Source organism: Sciurus carolinensis, chromosome 9 (assembly GCF_902686445.1).
Source record: "Sciurus carolinensis chromosome 9, mSciCar1.2, whole genome shotgun sequence".
Lineage (NCBI taxonomy): Eukaryota > Metazoa > Chordata > Mammalia > Rodentia > Sciuridae > Sciurus > Sciurus carolinensis.
In genome coordinates this window covers 78,260,558-78,281,147 of record NC_062221.1, presented here as the reverse complement: position 1 = coordinate 78,281,147, position 20,590 = coordinate 78,260,558, and the positions used below count along the sequence as shown (strand labels likewise).

The 20,590-nt window shown below is 37.7% G+C and overlaps 1 protein-coding gene across 15 annotated transcripts in view; it reads right to left on the bottom strand.

Annotated features, from left to right (window-relative positions):
* Window positions 1-20,590, bottom strand: part of Zbtb20 (zinc finger and BTB domain containing 20) — a 793,136-nt gene that overhangs the window by 174,556 nt on the left and 597,990 nt on the right. For all 15 annotated transcript variants that reach the window (XM_047564557.1, XM_047564559.1, XM_047564560.1 and 12 more), the window contains one exon: window positions 11,522-11,561. The gene's annotated coding sequence lies outside the window, so the exon portion shown is untranslated. The remainder of the gene's footprint in view (window positions 1-11,521; window positions 11,562-20,590) is intronic.

Here is a 20,590-nt window from a genome sequence, read left to right as displayed (position 1 = left end):
AGCTTCTATGTGATAGGATTGTGGATGTTTTCAGCTTACTCTATACTTTCTTAATATTTTACAATAAGTATGAATTATAGAATCATCAAAGAAGTAAATATTAAAAAAATACAGCTGCATCACTCAACAGCTGCCAAATTTTACCCCAGATGTATCTGCAATTTAGTTTTGAGTCAAATGGTCCTAATGTCATTTCCTAAGGGGAAGCTAACAGAATGGAATGTGCTTAAATAAAGGAAAGCCATCACTGCCACCACCTCTTCCTAAGCTACCATTTTATAATACTCAGAATAAACCAGACTAAAGTGTCCGATGTCTATGGGAAATTAGGAATTTCCACCACCTTCAGGTTCTCTTTACATCTTCCAGCAGCTGGAACTTAATTTATCCATAGTAGTATTGGTCTGGAAGCTGTTTGTGGAGGCTGAGGACAGTATAGGTCACTATTAGGGACAGAGGCCAACCTGTTTATTTCAAAAGGGAGTTCCCTTTAATAACAAGAATGAACTGCTACCCGAGTTCTTTCTAGTTAGTTTTCTTTCCCTTCTTCCCCATTTTACCTTTCTTCTTCTTCCCTTTCCCGCTAACCCACCCACCCACTCTTCCTCTTTCCTTGCTCCTTTAAATAAATGACCTATGTATATAGTTAGATACCAATTCTTAAAATCTAGGGAAAATTCACACTATACCACACTTCAAGTAGCGGTATAATTGTTCCTAAATTGTCATATTTTTACAAAATGATAATGAAGGAGATTGGCATTGCCACTCATATGTGTAGATGCATATTAGAGGCTTGGTTGTCAATAGGTAAAGAAAAGGCTCTTTGGGGAAAAGCAACACAGTGACTGGCAAGGAGGAAATGAGGTGGGGAGGGAAGGAGAAGGAGCTGGCAGAAGAAAGGAATGACACGAGTCGCCTTGTGTTTTGCAAAGTTTATCTAACCAACTGTTCCTGGTCTTTTGGACCAAATGGTAACCTTCAAACCACCCCAGACTGGGAGCTACTTGAGGGCAGGAATGGTATTTTATTCATTTCTGTATTTTCTGTACCAAAAACAGAAACAATGCTCAACAGATGCTTGGAGAATTTAACTGAGCCCCCGCACCCTTTGCTTTCCCCTTCTATACTGGCCTCAACAACAACAAAAACAAAGAAACAAAAAGAAGTGGCAGCAGCAGTTATACCTGTAATGCCTTTTCACAAACACTAGGTAAAACTCCATCATAATTTGAACTCAAATACTCATTTCTTCTGGTTTGCCGCATTGGAAGTGCTGGAGAAAATTACACAAGACAGATGGGTACCAATGTTAAGCCACTGGACTCACCTGAGCCTTTCAGACTACCAAAGAGAATTCTAGTATTTCTTTGATCAACTGAATGCTCCAATTGTCCCCAGAACTATTTCAAACCTCAGCTTTTATCAGATAGTCTCCTCTCCTTTTATTCTTAGTGGGACCTTATACCTTAAGAGTCATCAGGTGAATAATCTCATCACCTGCCAGAACCAAACCTGCATGTGGACTGGCATCTGCCCCAATTCTTTAATTTTTCTTCCCTGTAAGGATGGAAGAGTTGCCCATCCTTCTATGCCTCCATTTACATTTAGGATGCCATCTAACTTTATCAGAAATCATTCGCTACCAATCATCTGTCTTCCTTTCTCTCCTATACACTGAATCTGTCTTCGTCTATTGAATTCTTCCCATAAGCGAGCAAAAGAGTCAAAAGTTCCCATTTTTCTCAAACATTTTTTTGACCTCACTTCTCCTCTCGAGACGTTATGTAGCTCATTTTCCTTTTCTTCACAGGGAAACTTCTAAAGCAGTCCATGTGTGCTGCTCTATTTTTTCACCTCTCACTCTCCCCTCAATCCATTATAAACACATTACTTTCCTACCACTTCAACAAAACAGCTTTAGCTAACCTCAACAATAATTTCCAAATTAATATGTTCAATGGACATTTTCCAGTCCTAGACTTAGCAGACCTCTCACAGTACTTCATACTGCTGACCCCCAAATGCTCTCTTCTCTTGGTTCATGTGCCTTTGGTTCCTGATTTTCCTGTTACCATTTTAGCTAAAGTACCCCTCTGTCAGAGGGTACTTTACAGATCTCATTTTTTTCTCTACCAGATGATTAAATATTGAGAGTTCTTCAAGCCTCAGTTTGGGTTGTCTTCTCAATCACACCTTGTCCCTTGGCAGTGCCATCCATGCCAACAGCTTCATTCACCATTACAAGTTGATTGCCCTGAACTGATCACCCCAGCCTTCATTTACTTCTGAATTCAAGTTGCATATATTTAAATACCTATTTCAGTATGCTCACTTGTATCTATCAAAAGCAACTAACACTCAACATCTCAAAAACAGAACCTACAATCTTCCCCTCCACTCTGGTCCTCCTTTGGTATTTCAAATGACTGTGGATGCCACCATCTCCTCAAGGTTTTATAAGCTAAAAATTGGAGTCAGAATTGCTCTTCTCTCTCCTTCATCTACCACAAACAACCCACAAGAAAGTTGTGCATATTTTACTTTTGAATTATCTCTCAGTTCCACTTATTCTTCTTCTATTTCCCCTTTTTATTTAATTTTTTAAATTTGTTCTAATTAGTTACACATGACAGTACAATGCATTTATGCATTTTGATAAATCATACACAAATTGAGTATAATTTCTCATTTTTCTGATTGTACATATTGTAGGATCACATCAGTCATGCAGTCATATATGTACAAGAGGTATTAATGTCTGTTTCATTCTACCATCCTTCTTACCCTCAAGCTCCTTCCCCTCCTTTGACTTCCCTCTAACTAATCTAAAGTAACTCTATTCTTCCCTAATGCCCCCCCATCCCTATTGTGTTTTAGAATCTGAATATCAGAGAAAACATTCAGTCTTTGGTTTGTGGGGGTTGGCTTATTTTGATAGTTTCCATACTACTGGTCTTCCTGTATCCCCTATTTTTTGTTTTTAGTTGTAGATCGACACAGTACCTATATTTTATTGGTTTATTCTTTTATGAGGTGCTGAGGATTGAACCCAGTACCTCACACGTGCTAGGAGAGTGCTCTACCATTGAGTCACAATCTCAGCCCCCATATCCACTATTGATCCTTCCCAATTATTCACCACAATTAAGCTTGCTAGATATGTTTCTGTCTTATGGCATTTGATTTCAAAATATGTAGATTAAAATGTGATTATAATGGCAATACAAAGAGATCTGTTATTCCCTTAAACTACTGTTTTTTAGTGGTAACATTTCACTTAACTGTAGTACAATCTCACAATAAGGAGAGTGATTTTTGTAAAATACATCTACTTTATTCAAATTTCAGCAGTTTTATATTCATGTGTGTGTGTGTGTGTGTGTGTGTGTGTGTGTGTAAAATTCTATGCAACTTTATTACAGGTATAGATTCATGTGAACACCACTGTAGTCAAACTACAGAAGAGTTCTGTTACAACAATCTGTGGCTCCCCTGTTATAGTTAGTCACCTCGACTTCTACCCAAGTCCCCTAACTCTGTCAACCACAAATCTGTTCTACATTGTTAAAATTTTTCATATCAAGAGTGCTATATGTATGACAGTTTATAATCTTGGGTTTTAAAAAACTCAGTATAATACCCTTGTAATTAATCCATGTTGTTGTGTGCCTCAATAGTTCATTCCATTTTAGTGTGGAGAATAATACCACAATATAAATATATGACAGTTTGCTTAACCATTCACCCATTGAAGGTAACTGGGTTGTTTTCAGTTTGGAGCTACTACTGATAAAGCTGCTATGAATATCGGTATACATGTTTTGCCTGGCTGTCTCCACCTCTCTGGAATAAATGCTCAAGAGTTTTTTGGGGGGACAGGACAGGTACTGAGGATAGAACCCAGGAGCACTTTACCACTCAGCTGAATCCCCAGTCCTATTTATTTATTTATTTATTATTTTGAGGAGGTACATGCCTGTAATCCCAGTGACTCAGGAGGCTGAAGCAGGAGGATTACAAATTTGAGACTATCTTTAGCAATTTAGCAAGACCCCAAAAGCATATATTTTTAAAATACCAAATTGATCATGCCCTGCTCCTTCTTAAGTTTGCTTCCCCATTGTCCTAAGGATAAAGGTGAAAATCTTTAACATGGCTCCAAAGGGGCTGGCATCACCAGAACCTATGTATCTCTTCAGTCTTAACTTGGGAGGCTCCTTGATTCCTTCTTTCTCCAGCTGTATTCAGGGCCTTCACCCATAATGTTCCCTCTGCCTGGAATCCTCTCCCAGTATCCAACTTACTTCTTGTTTTTTAACTTCAGATACCAGCTCAAATGTCACTTCCTCAGGGAAACTTCCTCTGAACTTCCAAACACCTTTGGATACCCATCTTATATTTGTTCTTAGAGCATCTGCTTCTTTCATTTCAAAGCGGAGAGCATGGTTTGTAAATCTAAATTATTTTATGTGACCATTTTATTAATCTCTCTCTTATATCCCCCCGATTGTAAGTTTCAGCAGGAGGGAGACCATGTCTGCTTCCCTCACTATTACCTTCAGCATTTAGTAGATACTCACTTTGTGTTTAATGACACTTGGCCAATGTTTTTAAAAATAGATAGTCTTGCATTCAAGTTCTATCTCTACTACATATTAAGTGTTCTTGGAAAATTTACTCAAACATACTAAAATTCAGTTTTCTCATCCTAATAACTAGAACTATAACAGCATCTGCTTAATAGGATAGTTTTAAAAATCAAAAGTACTTATACTGTATCTGAAGTACTTATACAGTATCTGAAGCAAGGCAAGCATTCAAAAATATTATATAATATTATTATTAGTTTAAGAACACATGTAGTCTGGTGAAGGGGTGCAAACCTGTAATCCCAGTGTCTTGGGAAACTGAGACAGGAAGATTTCAAGTTCAAGGCCGGCCTCAGTAACTTAGTGAGACTCTATCACAAAATAAAAAAAAAATACAAAAGGCTGAGAATGTAGCTCAGTGATTAAGCACCCCTGGATTAAATCCCTGGTGCCTCAAAAAAAAAAAAAATATATATATGTGTGTGTGTGTGTGTGTGTGTTCGTATTTTTCTTCCTAACATTATCTTTATTTTTTGCCTGTTCTTTCAAGTTCTGACTTTATTAACTTTGAGACTCTTTAAAAACCACTATGATCATGGAAAACCACTATGACCACTGATTCTGACCCCAGGAGCATCTCCTTAGATAGATGAGAGGTTTCATTTGGCCTCTTGGCTTGGGTTCCCACTTTGATCTCAGTAATTCCTTCTCTTATTTCCAGGTAAAGATATCTGTGTTGGTAAGAATGCATCTTTTTCATTCTTCATTTTCAGAAGGAAGTTTTCTAGACACTACTTGCCTCTTGCTTCATTCCTTATACTTTCTCATGGAGATGAATCATTCTGTTGGTAAGGCAGCAATTGATCCGTATTTCTCAGATAGCTAGAACTGATTTGTCAAAACTCCTAAGTGCAGAAGTTTAGATGCCTCTTTCTCCTTCCTTTTCTATAAGGACTAGTAGAAGTTAGTGACCTCAAAAAGTGTTGCACCTTTGCTGATCCAAATTTTCCTTGGGAGGGCTTTTCCAAAGATTAGAGTGAAGGGAAGGGTGTCAATGAGTCCATTTTGCCTGTAGCACTAAGCCACACTCTTCAACCAGCATTTATAAAATATTTGGTTTCCTTGCTATGAATTCTTTTGTTTTATTATCCAATGAGCTCATAACTAGGGTGGGAACGACCCATGCTAGTTATGAACTCCTTCAAAGATCCCAACACTTAGGGCATGCTTTTAATTGGAATATCATTCTCTAACTGGTTATCTTTCATACCTTCTAGCAATCTTTTGAAACCCAGATGAATCACATTTTACAAGAAATTTTCTAGACCTCAAGATTCTTTCAAGGATAAAATCCTATAGTATTTCCTAGAGTACATCATTCTTTTTGGAACTTAGTCATTTATTGTCTTACGTGCATATAAAATGCTCAACGGTGTAATTTCTTAACTCAATTTTGAGTTCTTTTAGAGCAAGCAAGGGCAATATCCTATATTTATGTTTTAACTCTCCACTAAACATGCTTAATAATATCTTCCAGGATAATGTGGTTGAGGTTGGTCTACTGACGGGCTGTGATTTGACAGCCCAAGTTATAATTGATATGGGTTAGTAGCTGGATGATTCCAGTAGGGGCTGTGGCCATGGCCAGAGAACACTGTGAATGTGTCCCTGAGGTGTTTATCAGTGAAAGTGTGGTTATACATAGGTAGTAGAGCTATTCCTATCTTGTGCTGTGTTTTCACCTTAGTAATATACTCCTCCTCTTTCTCTTATGAGAAATATGAGGAACTCATGGTTGGATAGTTAGGAAGACTAAGAGAAATGCAAAAAGACAGAGATAATGTTCCTGGCTGATTCGTCTGCAGAGTACTTAGATTCTCTGAATTAGTTAAAAGAATCTTTTTTTTTTTTTTTAAATTAGCCACTACTACCACAGGAAAAAAATGAGGAGGAAGGGTCCTGAAAATGATGTCTGAGCAATGAAAGACAGCGAATATTTTAAAGATCACTGAATTTAATTTATTCAACCTAAATGCATAAAAGTACAGGTGGGGACATTATTTATGCAGGTATATGCAAATCACTTTATAAAATAGGCAAAGCCCTTCTGCTTTTTATAAGTTGCCAAGGTGGTTCCTGATATTTTAAAAGCTATGCACCTTTAATGTAATTTCCTAAGAGCTGGAATCCCTTGTAGGAATCACAGTCATTGTCAGAGCAAGTTTATTTTTTTCCCCTCTCCTCTGGGACATTTACAAGGCTCTCATAACCATCACAAAAAGGCTGGTTTCCACAGAGATGTGACTGGAAAAATCCCCTGGAAATTGCTGAGGAGCAAGTCACAGTGTTCAAAGCAGAGAACATAGGCTTTGAAAACATGAACCCATCTGACCTCCTGAATTTAGTACAGTGAATTCCTGAGCTCTGAAACATGGGGCCCGGCTGTGCATGCCATATTGGTGCTATAAGACTGGCAGTAGGTTGGCTGTGGCATGGTCTATTTCAAACTCCTTCACAGTGCCCAGTGTTGCATGTTCCCAGATGACATTTGGTTGGCAGAAGCTGGGCCTCCAAAGCTGGCAGTCTGGAACGCAGCCCACTGTGTTTTGACAAACACATAATTGACCATCTGATCACCAGCCTACGTTCTGCACTCAGGTCACTGGGGGACCTGGGCTTTCAATAGGTCCCTACTCCTCATCTTGTTCATCTTCTCAAACCTTTCTCTAGAAAGCAATATAGAGAAGACTTAAACACACCCACACAGATCCTCCCATTTGCAAAAAAGAACATGGTATGTGAGACATAAGCTGTTGAAAATTTCCTTTAAATTGTCCTGGCAGCCCAAAGTGAACAAGAGAAAAGCACACTTATGGTGAACTCTAATTCAGAGAGAAGAAATGAATATACTGAATTGTTTCAACACCCGGCTGTGCATAAGTTGCAATTCAGTTCAATGGCTTGGAAATGCTGCTTAGAAAAAGGCAGCAATGGGAAAATGATAGGAAATTGGGACATTGATTGACTTTAGGGAGACGTTATTAAGAAATGATTTCATTTTCAAGCGAAACAAATGCAGGACACTGTCAATGTCATTTTCTTCTCTGCTCCTTTCCTTTTGCCCTGTGACCACTATGGGCAGGAGACACACACCCCTGGAGACCAGTAGACAACAGCTCAGACTAGGGACAGATTCAAATTGAGTTCTCCAGTGAAGCTCCCATAAGGATATGTTTTGGTTTGAAATTTGGCCCCACCCAACAGAGTAACCTTTCTCCTAGAAGGCAAGGACTCCGCAGTAGGCCCAAGTATGCTGGAGTTATGCAAATGTCAGTGCCTATTGTCAATATTCCTGTTATGGATTGGATATGAGATGTCTCCTGAAAAGCTCATGTTAGGCAATACTGGAACATTCAGAGGTGAAATGATTATGAGAAGAGTAACCTCATCAGTGGATTAATTCGTTTGATGGATTAATAATTTGAATGAATTACTGCATTGTAACTGCAGGAAGGTTAGAGGAAGTAGGACACTTCATTTGAGGATTAATTTTTGCCCCGACTCCTGCCTCTCTTTCTCTTTCTCTACTTACTGACTCCGACAAGCTGAGCAGCTTTCCTCTGCCACATCCTTCCACCATGATGTTCTGCCTAACCTCAGGTCCTGAGCCATGATATCAGCTGACCATAGACTTACTCTCTAAGAACATAAGCCTTGATAAACTTTTCCTTTTCTAAGTTGTTCTTGTCAGATATTTTGGTCACAATGACAAAAAGCTGACTAACCCAACTCCCAAAGAGACTCTCCTCTTCACTTGACCCCCACTGCCCAGTTCAGGCCCTTGTTTTTCACCTCTGACCTGGTTTCCCTATTCTCAGTCAGTCATCTTTATCACTGGAGGGTTCTTTCTAAAACATGGACTTGGTTAAATTCTTTAAAGTCTCCCTTACTCTGCAGGAGCAAGTCCAGACTCCTCTGCACAACATACAACCCATCTGTGATCTGCCTCCTGCTTGCTTCCTATCCTTGTCTCTCATGTTTCTTTCAGTCACCATGCTTTAGCCACACCAAACAATTCAGCCCTCTGGATGTGGCTGCCTGATGTCTCCTGACTGTATAAATGTTCTTGCTTTTTTCTTGATTATGAGCCTTTTCTCTTCCCCCTTTTCTTTATCCACTTTGTAGACTGCTCTCTACTCTTTTAACTTCAAGAGCCAGCTTGGGTGCCTCTTCAAATACAGTTGAACATTCTTTTCTCATTCTTCTGTCTACATCTGGTTCCTACATTCCAGTGCCCCTCATGAGACAACTTTTATTTACTTATGTCCCCTATCAGACTGTGAGATTCTTAAGAAAAGGGAGCATTTTGTATTTATCTTGGAGTTCTCAGAACCAAGCCTAGTAAATGTTTGTTGACTGAAAACTAAATAAAGAGCTGTGCATGATAATTAATCAAAACTAAGCCAAGCAGTAGTATTAGCTTTTATAAGCATGGTAGGAGACTATTAGCAATCCAATGAAAAAAGAAGATCCCAGCAGTATGGTACTTTCTGATGGTTATCACAGGGCCTGGTGATTGGCTGGGGTAAGAGTAAGAGGGAGGGAGGAGTGCTGTGATGGAGGAATGTCTTTTTAACAGGAAATGTCACTAAGGCAGTAAATCATCACCCTTTTAAACACTTAATTTTCAGTACTGAAAGGTATTGACCTGAGAATGTATTTGAGTCTGATTGTAAAGAGACCCAACTTTCAAACTGGGTCTCCCAAATAGGGCAAGTGTGTGCCACCTGCTCCAAGGCACCGTGACCAGTTATGGAAGGATCCTTTTTGTTTCTGCTAAAGAGTAATGGAACGGAAAACTCTAGGGGGAAAGTCTGGCAGCTATTCAGTTCCTATTGAAATCTGGGTCAAATCCAGATTGGGGCACTGGATTAAATAGTGCCAAGGAGAGAAGGTCAAACAGGCTGGGTTCTGCACCTGTCCAGAGGAGGCCATTGAAGAGGTACTTGGAGTTAGTTGGACTGGGGAGATAATATTCTGATCTGTTCCCAAGGAACTTTTCCTTTCCTTTTGACAGGCCTCTGGGGTACCACTCCTGGAGACATCAGCTGTGTCCATGGGGCACTTGAGTACAGCAGGACTATCATAGGCCCTGTCACCCTGCCGGTACAAAGGCAGCCTCAGGATTTGGAACAATCTAAGCAAGTAGGAAACCTAGCCCAGGGGTAGGGCAAGGTTGTGGGCACATGAATGTACTATTAGCTAACTAGGAGTCTTTTCCCTTGCCTTATCTTTGGTTAAAAAAATAGGATCTCTCTAGAAGCTGCTTGATTGATGTTGATGTAGCATAGAATCAGTTTCACATTTTCCTAGGAGCCAGAGACAGCCTTTCAATTATGTTTTTTATCTCAAAGGTCTCCCCCTCGATTTCTAATAGGTGACACAGGTTTCCTATACTGCTTATGTTTGAGGCTTGCCCTCAAGCACTGACGTCATAATAGCTGAGCCGTGCAGGCAGGAGTGCACGGTGCTGACTCATCCTGGTGATGTGGGATTAATGCCTTGTCTAACACAGAGCTATTATGTGAACTGTTTTTACACAAAAGAACTGTAACAAAAATGATTTGCCAGTCAGAGGACTAGAAATATGCAGTGCTAGGTAACTGAGGGGAAGGATGTGAAGATACAAAGTGGTAACCATGAGCAGGCACACTGACATCCTCCAAAGCATCAACAGACATACCCTATCAACACTGAGAACAGGGAATAACCAGACTTGTCAGGGGCAGAAAGGACCCACCCCTGTTGTATAAATGCATTACACATAGCACCAGTCTTTGCAGAGTTTAATCAATCTCCTTTCTCTGTCAAATAAAATGTCACATTTGACTTTAGCCTTAGCCTTCTTGGGAGGATTTTGTCCCCCCCCCCCAAATATATTTGCCACTAGCTTCTAGGAATGTAGTGGAAGGCACCCACAAGCAAAAGAGCCCCAGAAATCCCCTTTCTGTGCAGATGATTACAACACAATAAATACTCTGGGTCAGTGAAGTAAGATATAATGTTGCAAATAAGGAACACTGTGCACCAGAGAGTGAGAAGCTGTCAGAAGGATGATGATTATTTATCACATTAGGTGACCTTCACTCCCTGCCAGATTTCTTGGGTGGTGTCTTTTGTAGTGACTTGATTATTTGGTTTCACTGCCCCCAAACCTCTTTTGAGCAGCTCAAAGTAATATTTATCTAAATCCAATTCAGTGCAGCCTGGTTTGATCTTTAATAAATGTACTCTTTTTTTGTTTAAATCAAGGTCCCCCCACCCCACCAACTTCCCATCTTTTCTAAAAAGAATGCCACTGTCTATAATCCTCCTGGAACGTGTGAATTCTGGATTTCTTTTTCTTCCCCCCTAGACTTGGTAATTTTGAAAAAAAAAATTACCCTATTTACTTTTCAGTCTTGTACTTCTTAGTGAAAGGATATTATAAATTTTGTCAATAAATGAAAGCTGTGATCTAGAAGTTAAAATTAAAAACTGTTGAACCTACGGATGGGTGAATAACTGAAGAATAAACAATTGCCATTGATTGACAGTGTAGCAAAAACCCAACTGTTGCTGAAGGCTGGCTGAAGAACATAAGCTACAGTTTAGAAGAGCAGAGCGTTTTGCAAATAGCAGCTGTGACCGTGTAAAGGGTAGCCTTTACATAAGTATCATGACTGGGACCATGGTCTTTTCAACTTTCTCATGAATGGCACCTTACCACTACCACCAACAGCATCACCTCCAAACATGAAAGAAGCTACTACATACTAAAAGAAGCACCAGAACCCCTAACAAAGACAACTAGAAAATATGCTAACGAAGTCCAAAATTTCCCAAATCTGACACTTTTTTTGAAAGGTAAAGAAACCATTTTTACTTACCAAAGGAGAAGGGGAAGGCAACAGATTGATGGTCAAGGAACTGAAAATCAAAGAAAAAACAAGGAATTAAATGCAAATCCAATGACACAGTGGGGAGAAAGAAAGTGAATCTAAGTATAGATGGGATTGGTGTGTCCCAAAGGAAGCCATTTTGTCACCTGTATCCTGAAATAAAGGAGATCCAACCTCACAGAAAATTTCCAAAGGCATGACTACCTGTTATGATGACCAACACAGCATAAGGGATGCCAAAATCTTTCTTTGTCAATTTCATTCTGATCTGTATCACATAGAATTTTCTGAAGCTGTACTATTTTTTAATATAGTAGCCATAGCCTTGTCTATTTTGATATAAATTATTTAAATTTTCATAAAAACAAAACCTTAGTTATTAAGTTACACTAGCCACATTCCAAGTGCTTAAAAGCCACATGTGGTGAGTACCTTCCTTATTGAATAGCACAAGCATAGAACATGCCATCATTATAGAATATTCTATTGGGCAGCACTGATAGGATCAGTGAAGAGTTTTACAACATAGTGTATCAAGAATTTTAGCTAATTTTTTCAGAGATGAGTTAAATCCTGATGACTTTTGCCCTTTTAAGTGTAAATTTAAGTCCTTCTGCCTGAATAACCCTTTGGACAAATTCCACATTTCATATATTACTGAACTTCAGTGACATGGAGAAGTCAACCAAATCAGTCTCGATGCCTTGGCTTCCCTTTCTGATACTGTCTCCTCTACTCTGTCACACCAGTCTAAGAATGTCTCTTTGATGGTGGAAAATACTATGACAAAATGATTGACAAAGTGATTTCAAACTAAAGCATCTCCCCCACCCAGTATATCTCTAAAGATGAAAAGTTCAGTTTTGGGGAGAGTTGACCTTAATAGGTCCATATTCTATGTTTAAAATGTAATAATTCTTCTTTACAATTTTTTCAAACACATGCTAAATAAACTATTATAGGACTGGTCTTTCTATCATTATTTTGATAGATGCTCTTATAGAAGGACAAAAGTAAAGTAACAGAACACCCGCAAGAAATTAATAAACTAAAAAAGGTTGCTGATAAAACAAAGGCAAAGCCCCCTGACAGGCCCAACTTAGATCATCTGAAGGACTTAATGTATGCTTAGTGAATTCTTGTCTCTCTGACAGGATGATTTTAACTACTTCACAGAAGGCCTCCAGAAATATGCAAATAAATTTTATTAAAGGAGATCAAGTAGAAGGACCTGATGGAATATACTTTATACTTTTTACTTTAGCAGAACATCCACAATTATTGAGAACTCACATTCCAGAAACTTTTCTGGACATATGCATCACTGCAGACATTTTTCCAAAGAAATGGTTCCCCATGTGTGGCCAGTGTAAAACGACCATCTACATGTAGGTGTAAAAGGTGGTGGTCCCCTCCTGGGACAAGAAGGGTTAAGAAGAAAATCTGTAGCCTGGATCGTAATGCATGCTAATGCAAGAGAGGTTGGGGGTCTCCCATGCTTTCAAATTGTTCCACAAAATTGATGAGTTTAATGAAAAATTTAAGCAAGATAATTAGATTATGTATGATTTATTGAAAGTATGTACAAATTTGAAATACAAAATAAAAACTGACTCGTCTTCTCAAAGATTTTAAAACTCTTAAGTTTTGCTACATTCTTGTCTTCCCTACAAGTCAAATTCTAGACTACTGCCCCTCGTACATCTTTTTTCACCTTTACCTGTCCCTCCCTCCCTCTCTATCTTCTTTTCTTTCTTTCTTTCTGTTGTGCCCTCCCCTTCCCTCCACACACCAACACATACTCTTTGAGCCTGCTTTCTTTCCCAACCTTTGGGGAAAAGGAGAAAATATTATTAATGATTTTCTATAAACTGTATCCAATTATACTTTTCTATTGCATGTTATAACCCCAATTATTCCTCAATAATACTTAGTGTGCTTCTTAAACTACACCTAGTTCTTCTGTTCTTCTATCTAAGCAGGTAACTTTCCTACTTAAATTTAAAGGAGCATTTGTTCACAAAATTAGTCAAAATTAAATTTTTTGATGTGATCAAAGAGATCAGTGGAGATTTTACCCAGATTGACTAATACATCCAGAGTCTGGAATGATATACTATCTATCCTGATGTCAAATGACACATAGACTGTCAAAGAAAGGAATCCAAGATAGAAAGAAAAATCACAGTGTATGTCATCATCTAAGACAAATTAAAACCAAGTGAAATTGAAGATTTTACTGGATATAATTGTTGTCCTTATGTATTAATGCAAAATAATAATACTTATCCCAAATTTAATACTAAGACTAAAAATTTAATCTCATAGTTCTTATACAATTCATAAATGCTCATAAATGTCAAGACCCTTGCTTCTTGATTGAATTACAAACTGTTATGCAATTTTGAGAATATGTATTAATCTACATAGATTTATTTTTGTTTAACTCAAATGCTTTGTTATTGATACATGTCCTTTCCACCTCAGTGATATTTGCCTTATGTATCTGTGCATTGTTTTTGTCTAAAATGCAAATAATTATCTGTAATTGTTTTACATAGAGTTAAAGCATTTACATTAAGCAAATGCAAGGTTTAATGTACAAATATGTAGCAAAGAATATAAAACTGTAACCCCCCCAAAACTCAGGATATTGAACAGTAGTGGGGCATGAATATAAAGAGGGGAAGGAGGGGTGACAGGGTACTGAAATCTATTCTTAGTTTCATGATTCCTTAGTGGAAATTAATACCAAGTGTCAATCTCCAAGGAACTAGAAGTGTTATTAATTGTAACTTTAAAGTGTTATTAATTGTAACTTTAAAGATCGGTCAGTACTAATTTCAATTTACATAATGTTCCAGGGCAGTGGTTTCCAACATTTGGAGGTGATACAGATTCCTAGAAGAATCTCTCTCTCCAGAAAACTCCTCAAAAACAGCAAGTTTCAAGGAGCTTTGGAAACCCATGAAGGCTAACTGTAGATCTCAGGTTACTTATCTGTGGCCTTGGCAGAAAGGTGAGAAAACCCTCCTTAAATCCCACTACTTCTCACCTCTAGGAATTTTAACAAAATACAAAAAGCTGAAGCTAGGAGCTAAGAAGACGTCTACAAAATAGACTTCTTAAGGGTGTTTGGCTAGAGAAATGTGAATTCTTTAAAATCCTTCAGACTTCCATCTTCCTAGTCCTTTATAATTTCTTTTTTAACATGTCTATAGAGTTTACTCACACTGGGGTAAACGAATATGGAGCAGTGAAATGATAATGCTAAGAAGAATTACTATTTCCAGAGTATCTTCTGTGGCTTGAGGCATCTTGGTAAGTAAAATCTTCTCCAATTTGGATATGGGTATAACCGGGGTGGTGGAGGACATAACACAGTATGTACAAAGACACAAAGTCCTAAGACAGCTGTCTTCCTGGAGGACAGGTTCCCTTGTGGATAAGTAATTTAAATTTTATTTGTACATGCACTCATGTATCCAATGACTATTTCTTGGATGCTATAGAAGAAATAAAACAGATATTGTTCTTGTCCTCATGGAACTTCCAATTTAGTGAAACGAGTGAAAATATACCGAAGAGTAGCAAGCAAAATTTGGAGGCAGTTTTATGGTGACACCTGAGATGTCACTGAAATGTTTGGGGCAGAGAGTTTCCTGTAATGCCCTAGCAGGTACCCCAAGTATTGGATCATTCTAGCTTGAGGATCACCTAAGCAGGAGAGTTAGAAGCACTAGTAACAGTGCTTCATTTCATCCTCACTACAAGAGAAAACACTATTACTTCCAATTTATATGAGAGAGAGAGAGAGAGAGAGAGAGAGAGAGAGAGAGAGAGAGCGCGCGCAGATTTGAGAAATTGGGAAACTTATCCCCAATCACACAGCTGCTGACATCTGAGTAAGTGTGTACCATTCCAAAGTCTACATATTTTTTACCATTAAATTATACTACTTCTAGGTGTTTCCCACTTCATGTTTCCCCCTGAAATCTAGGCTCATTCAGGATTCTGCAGGCTGGTAAAAACTTCTCTTTGGAAGCAGGCAGGTTTGGCTTGATTTGCATTTTAAATATTTCACAGTGGTAAGGGAAAGCTATTATTATACCCATTTTATGGTGAGGAAGCTGAGCCTCTTGCCAGCTGAGGTATCTGGCTGGGTTAAAAACAGAATCCAGATCCTTGGTTTCTCATTCCTCTTGACTAACCTCAAGTCTAGGCAGTGTGAGTGTCTAAGGGCTTTTCTGCACATGGAACTCACACTGGATGATAAAAGAGTGAGATGAACTTTGCTAAACAAAAACAATAAGAGTGCAATAAAAAAGCAAGTAATCGTAACCCATAAAATTGGTTACTTTAAGCACTGTGAATAGAAAAGGGAAAGCTTATTCATCAAATGAATCAGAAAATTAGGATGTGTCACAGCACTGATGACAGAGCTGAGGAATTTAGATGAACTGAAGTTCAACACTTCTAACTGAAGAGGGTAAAAGGTGTGGCAACGGGACAGAAATGACCTCGTAGGCATGCCTTTAATCTTTCCAATTGTTTCTTTTTGACTATTTTCTCTAGAAGTTAGGTAGGTAGGTACCTATCCTTTTTTTCCTGAGTGGAGATAATATTTTAATATTCTGGAAGTACTGTATTAGTGAAATCTTAATGGGGGAGTCATTCTAAACAGTAGGATGAAGATTTTTACCTTACTGATTTTCTTAATGTCTTTCTCACTTCTAGTATTTTCAAAGGCTGAGGCACTATTGGATTTTTAGATTCATATGTCTCTCAGAATAAGTGCCAGCTTCATAGATTCCTGTCAATTGATATTCCATCTTCACTCTGGATACATGATTTTCTTTATCTGACAGATTCAAGAAATTTTATGCTAGATTTAATGACACTTCATGCACCCTGCATTTGGGAGGTTTTAATTCTCTATTTTCTATTCTGCAAAAGGTTTACAAGTTAAAGTCAGAGGGAAAGGTTATTCATGTGTGTATATAGAGCATTTGCAGCTTCTCACTAGGTCCTTTGGAGTCTCCCATGGATCAGTCTACTGAAGTATTTTTTATTTCTTTTGGTCATTCTTAGAAGATTATAAGTACCACAAGTGGTCATTCGTATCTTGAGGTCTGTTTTTTAAGATCATATTATTTGGGATTCATCTCAAAAATGATATGGAACTCATGAAAATATTATGATAATAACCCTGAAAGATGTCTACATTCAGAAGTTTGATGATGAACTTAGGTGATGATCAATAAAGAGAGAAGGCTTGGAAACTAAAATTGAGCTATTAGGCCTGAGACCTTTTCTGAGTCTGAGCCATTGCCAAGACACAATTTAATATTCTGCCCCACCCCACACAGTCTTCCTGATCCTTCTTAATTCTTACAGTTACAGTTTTGAGAAACATGAATGAGATGAAAGCGGCGAGGCAGGGAGGAGTGGCAGGGTGAATTTGTTTACATGTAGGGTGGTTTCTTCTGGCTTCTAAAGTAGACCTGACTCTTAAGCATTGTAAATTTTAGGAATACCTTAAAATCTGATTCCAAATAACTCTTTCCTCTGTATCTCGAATTCCTGAGATGGTAGCTTTATAGCTTTCAAATGAATTGAGGAATCAGGACCTTTGGTCTATAGTGAATTGATGCTCTTTAGGAGATCTGAAAAGGTCTGGCACTTTATCATATGGTTCAATCAGAGTCACCTGGTCATAATGCTGCTCAGAGCCTATCATTAATGTCAAAGATTCCTTGGTGTATGAACAAGAAAGTAAACATGTTAGTAGAACAGAGGGGATTTGGAATAAATATGGGCATGGAGGACTGAGAAAGAAACATTCAGATTACTGTGAACAGAGGCTATCTTTACTTAAGTGGTTAAAAAACAATGAAAGAAAAATTATATAAAGTTATATACCTTAAGATATAAATTAACCAGGTAATTCTACCTAATGATGTGTTAGCTATTAAAGCATGAGGACAACATGAGCAAGGTCTGAGTTTTAGAGACTTGGAAAGAGCTTTCTGTAATATAGACTGGAAAATATTACTTTTGTCCTTGTCACTACCAACTATTACCTTAAGAGCGTCCAAGACCTTTCACAATCTGGCCCCAACCCATCTCTCTAGGTTTTTAAAATGTTTTCCTTCCACTGTTTCTCTATATCCTGTGACAATCCATTTGCTCCTCCCTGAGCATGCCTAGGTCATCTATGTCTCTAAGTTTTTGCCAACAGTTCACACTTCAATTTTCCAAGCCCAGCATAGTGTGTTAAACACAGCATGACACTCCAATGTTTGTTGAATAAATGTCGTCTGTCTATTTTAGGAGACAAAGATGACAGAAAAAAGTTGTTAAATCAGTAAATAAATAGCACTAGAGAGAGGTCAAGGAAAAGTTAATTTTAGTGCATTTTAGGAGTGGGGGCAAGATGAGCTTTAAGATTAGGAAAACTGATGCTCTTTATTCTTGGGTCTCGCCAATGCTATGAGTCAGTTACTTTTTTGGGAACAAGTTTAAACCTCAAGGTTAAATGAACACAAATGCTCTGTCCATCAGATATAATGAAAAAGTTGTGGCTATTTCCACAAAGGCACAGTGAAATTAAAATATGCAGTGCCTTGCTCAGAGACATCGTATATGACAGAACTTTTTAAAACACTTGGGTACAGAAAGAGCTATTGAATACAAAAGTAAATGTTTAAAAATCTGGAATAATTTGACTTAGGGAAGAAAGAACTGAGGTGCATTCTTCATAGTTTTCTGACCATAATAAAAGTCTTTACGAAGGGGATAATGATTGGCATTTTTGTCCTAGAGTAAAATGGTATTAAACTGTCCAGTGAAGAATTGAAGACTTAAAGATGAATATCCTAAATACACAAGGGGTAAATAATCAAATAGATTGCTAAGAGCAGTTATGAAATTTATCTGTTCATAGCTTCTTTAAAAATAGGAAAGATTCTCATCTATTTTAGATGGAATAAATGCAGTTCTGCCTCCAGCCAGGAGGATGAATTCAATAACCTTTCTAGACTTACTTTGTTCTATATGATTCTATAAAATCACATATAAAGTTGACCCTAAAAATCATACAGAATCACAATGCAGTTTAGTAAAATACATTCTAAAGTGAAAAGAGGATTAGGCAACACAGATAATAAATTATTAAATTCTAAAGAGTATATATGGTGCCAATGTATCAATTCAATTTGCCAAGTGCCTATGACAAAGTTGAAAAAGAGTACTTGAATCTACTATAGTTTTAGCATGATGATTAGCTAGAGAAAAACATTCTAACAATTCATTCTTTTACATCTAAGAAATGTAACTGAATATTTCATAAACTGGGTATTGAATATGCATATAAACTCAATTTCCAATTAAAGAAAAAGTTAGAAAAAAGTCCAGAACATAATATAAGAACTCACTATTGTTATTCCCAGGCTGTCTTCAAAGACATCAGGAGAACCAGTGAATGATTCCTTTAAATGACCAAAATGGACCCCATATGATTTAGAATGCATATCTAATAAAAGACACAAGGAGAAGCTCCAACAGGGGTGGGCCAGTCACCAGCTTTCTCATCTATTTACCTTGCAGCTTTGGAGCTCAGTAGAAGTGTCCATTACATACAGCTCACAGGGTCAGATGAACAGTTCCAGTGACCTTGTCTGAACCAAATTCATTTAAAGCAGTTTGCCACATTTCTTAAATAGAAGATGAGCCCATTCTATCTATGGCCAGGATTTGGACTGGATCACTGAACTATTGCCCAACTCTTATAAGCGAAGCATTAGCATGTACCAATCAACAGGCAGTCCATAGCAAAGGCCTCAGGAAGGTCAAAATACACGCACATAAGAAATTGGCAGTACATTATAGAAGAAAGCTATTTCTAAAGATGGACTTTGGCTACTGAAACCTTTGAGCATTATTCAACCTTTGTTAGGAAAAACAAAAGACAAAAAAAAAAAAAAAAAAAAAAAAAAAAACCAAAGCCTCAGTTCCAATGTAACTTGTAAAGATCCAGTTTTTTTTATAAAAAAAAAAAAAAAAAAAGATTGAGAGAGAGAAAAGTAGTTTTATTTTCCAACCCATTATTTTCATAGGACCATGAATCAAAAAGACAAACTATGCCAATTTCTTCATAGCTGACTTGTTATAAGAGATTGTTCTAGTCTTTACTAATGACTTCTTGAGGTTGGTTATTACTGTGATCGGAGTTGGGTGGATAGAGGTCGAAGATCTTTCAAAAGAAACATTTTGTTCAGTATCACTACAGAAAATAAAGTCAGCATTAAGCTAACTTTGACAACTTAACTAGAATAATGTTGGTGCATGTAGCCATTGCTTATGCTGTTCAAATGACAGGAATGAACTGAACAGCAAAGGTGTCAAGCTAACCAGCAGCTTGAATTTTGAAAAGCTGTGCAACAATAAGCTGATAAGGTAGGTTGTTAGAATTCACAAAGCTTGCCCCATGTCTCCCTCCTGCCTGCCATCCTTCTTATTTCTACATCCACATTCCTATCATCAGGCGCTGAAAGAAAAGGAACAAATGTGACTGGGACTCTTTCTTTGGGGACATATTCAGTCATTACTCTGCCCAATCACAACTTGCTCTCAGTTTTCAAAAATTGTATTAATTTAATGATTTTATTATTTCCTCTTAGGGGAATTTGCATTTTCTTAACTGTCTTAATGATGTTCAAATTTAGTTTTATCCCCCACAGGTAGTAAGGGAGGTATTTGGTGATTGTGTGTGTGTGTGTGTGTGTGTGTGTGTGTGTATTGTGGTGCCGAGGGTTCTGTTCTGAGTCTTCAGATTTTCCAGAGTTGTTTATCTGCTTCCCTACCTTAAGAAGCCAATTTTGCTTATAATTTTTAAATGAAATTATCTACATAGATATGCATATATTTGATATATATAATACATATATGTAATATATGTGTGTGTGTGTATTTTTTTTTTTTTTTCTTTTCAAAAGTTGTAAACATTTAGAGACTTTTGGTTCATACCTTCTGTGAGGACAGGTTGCTAGTAATGTC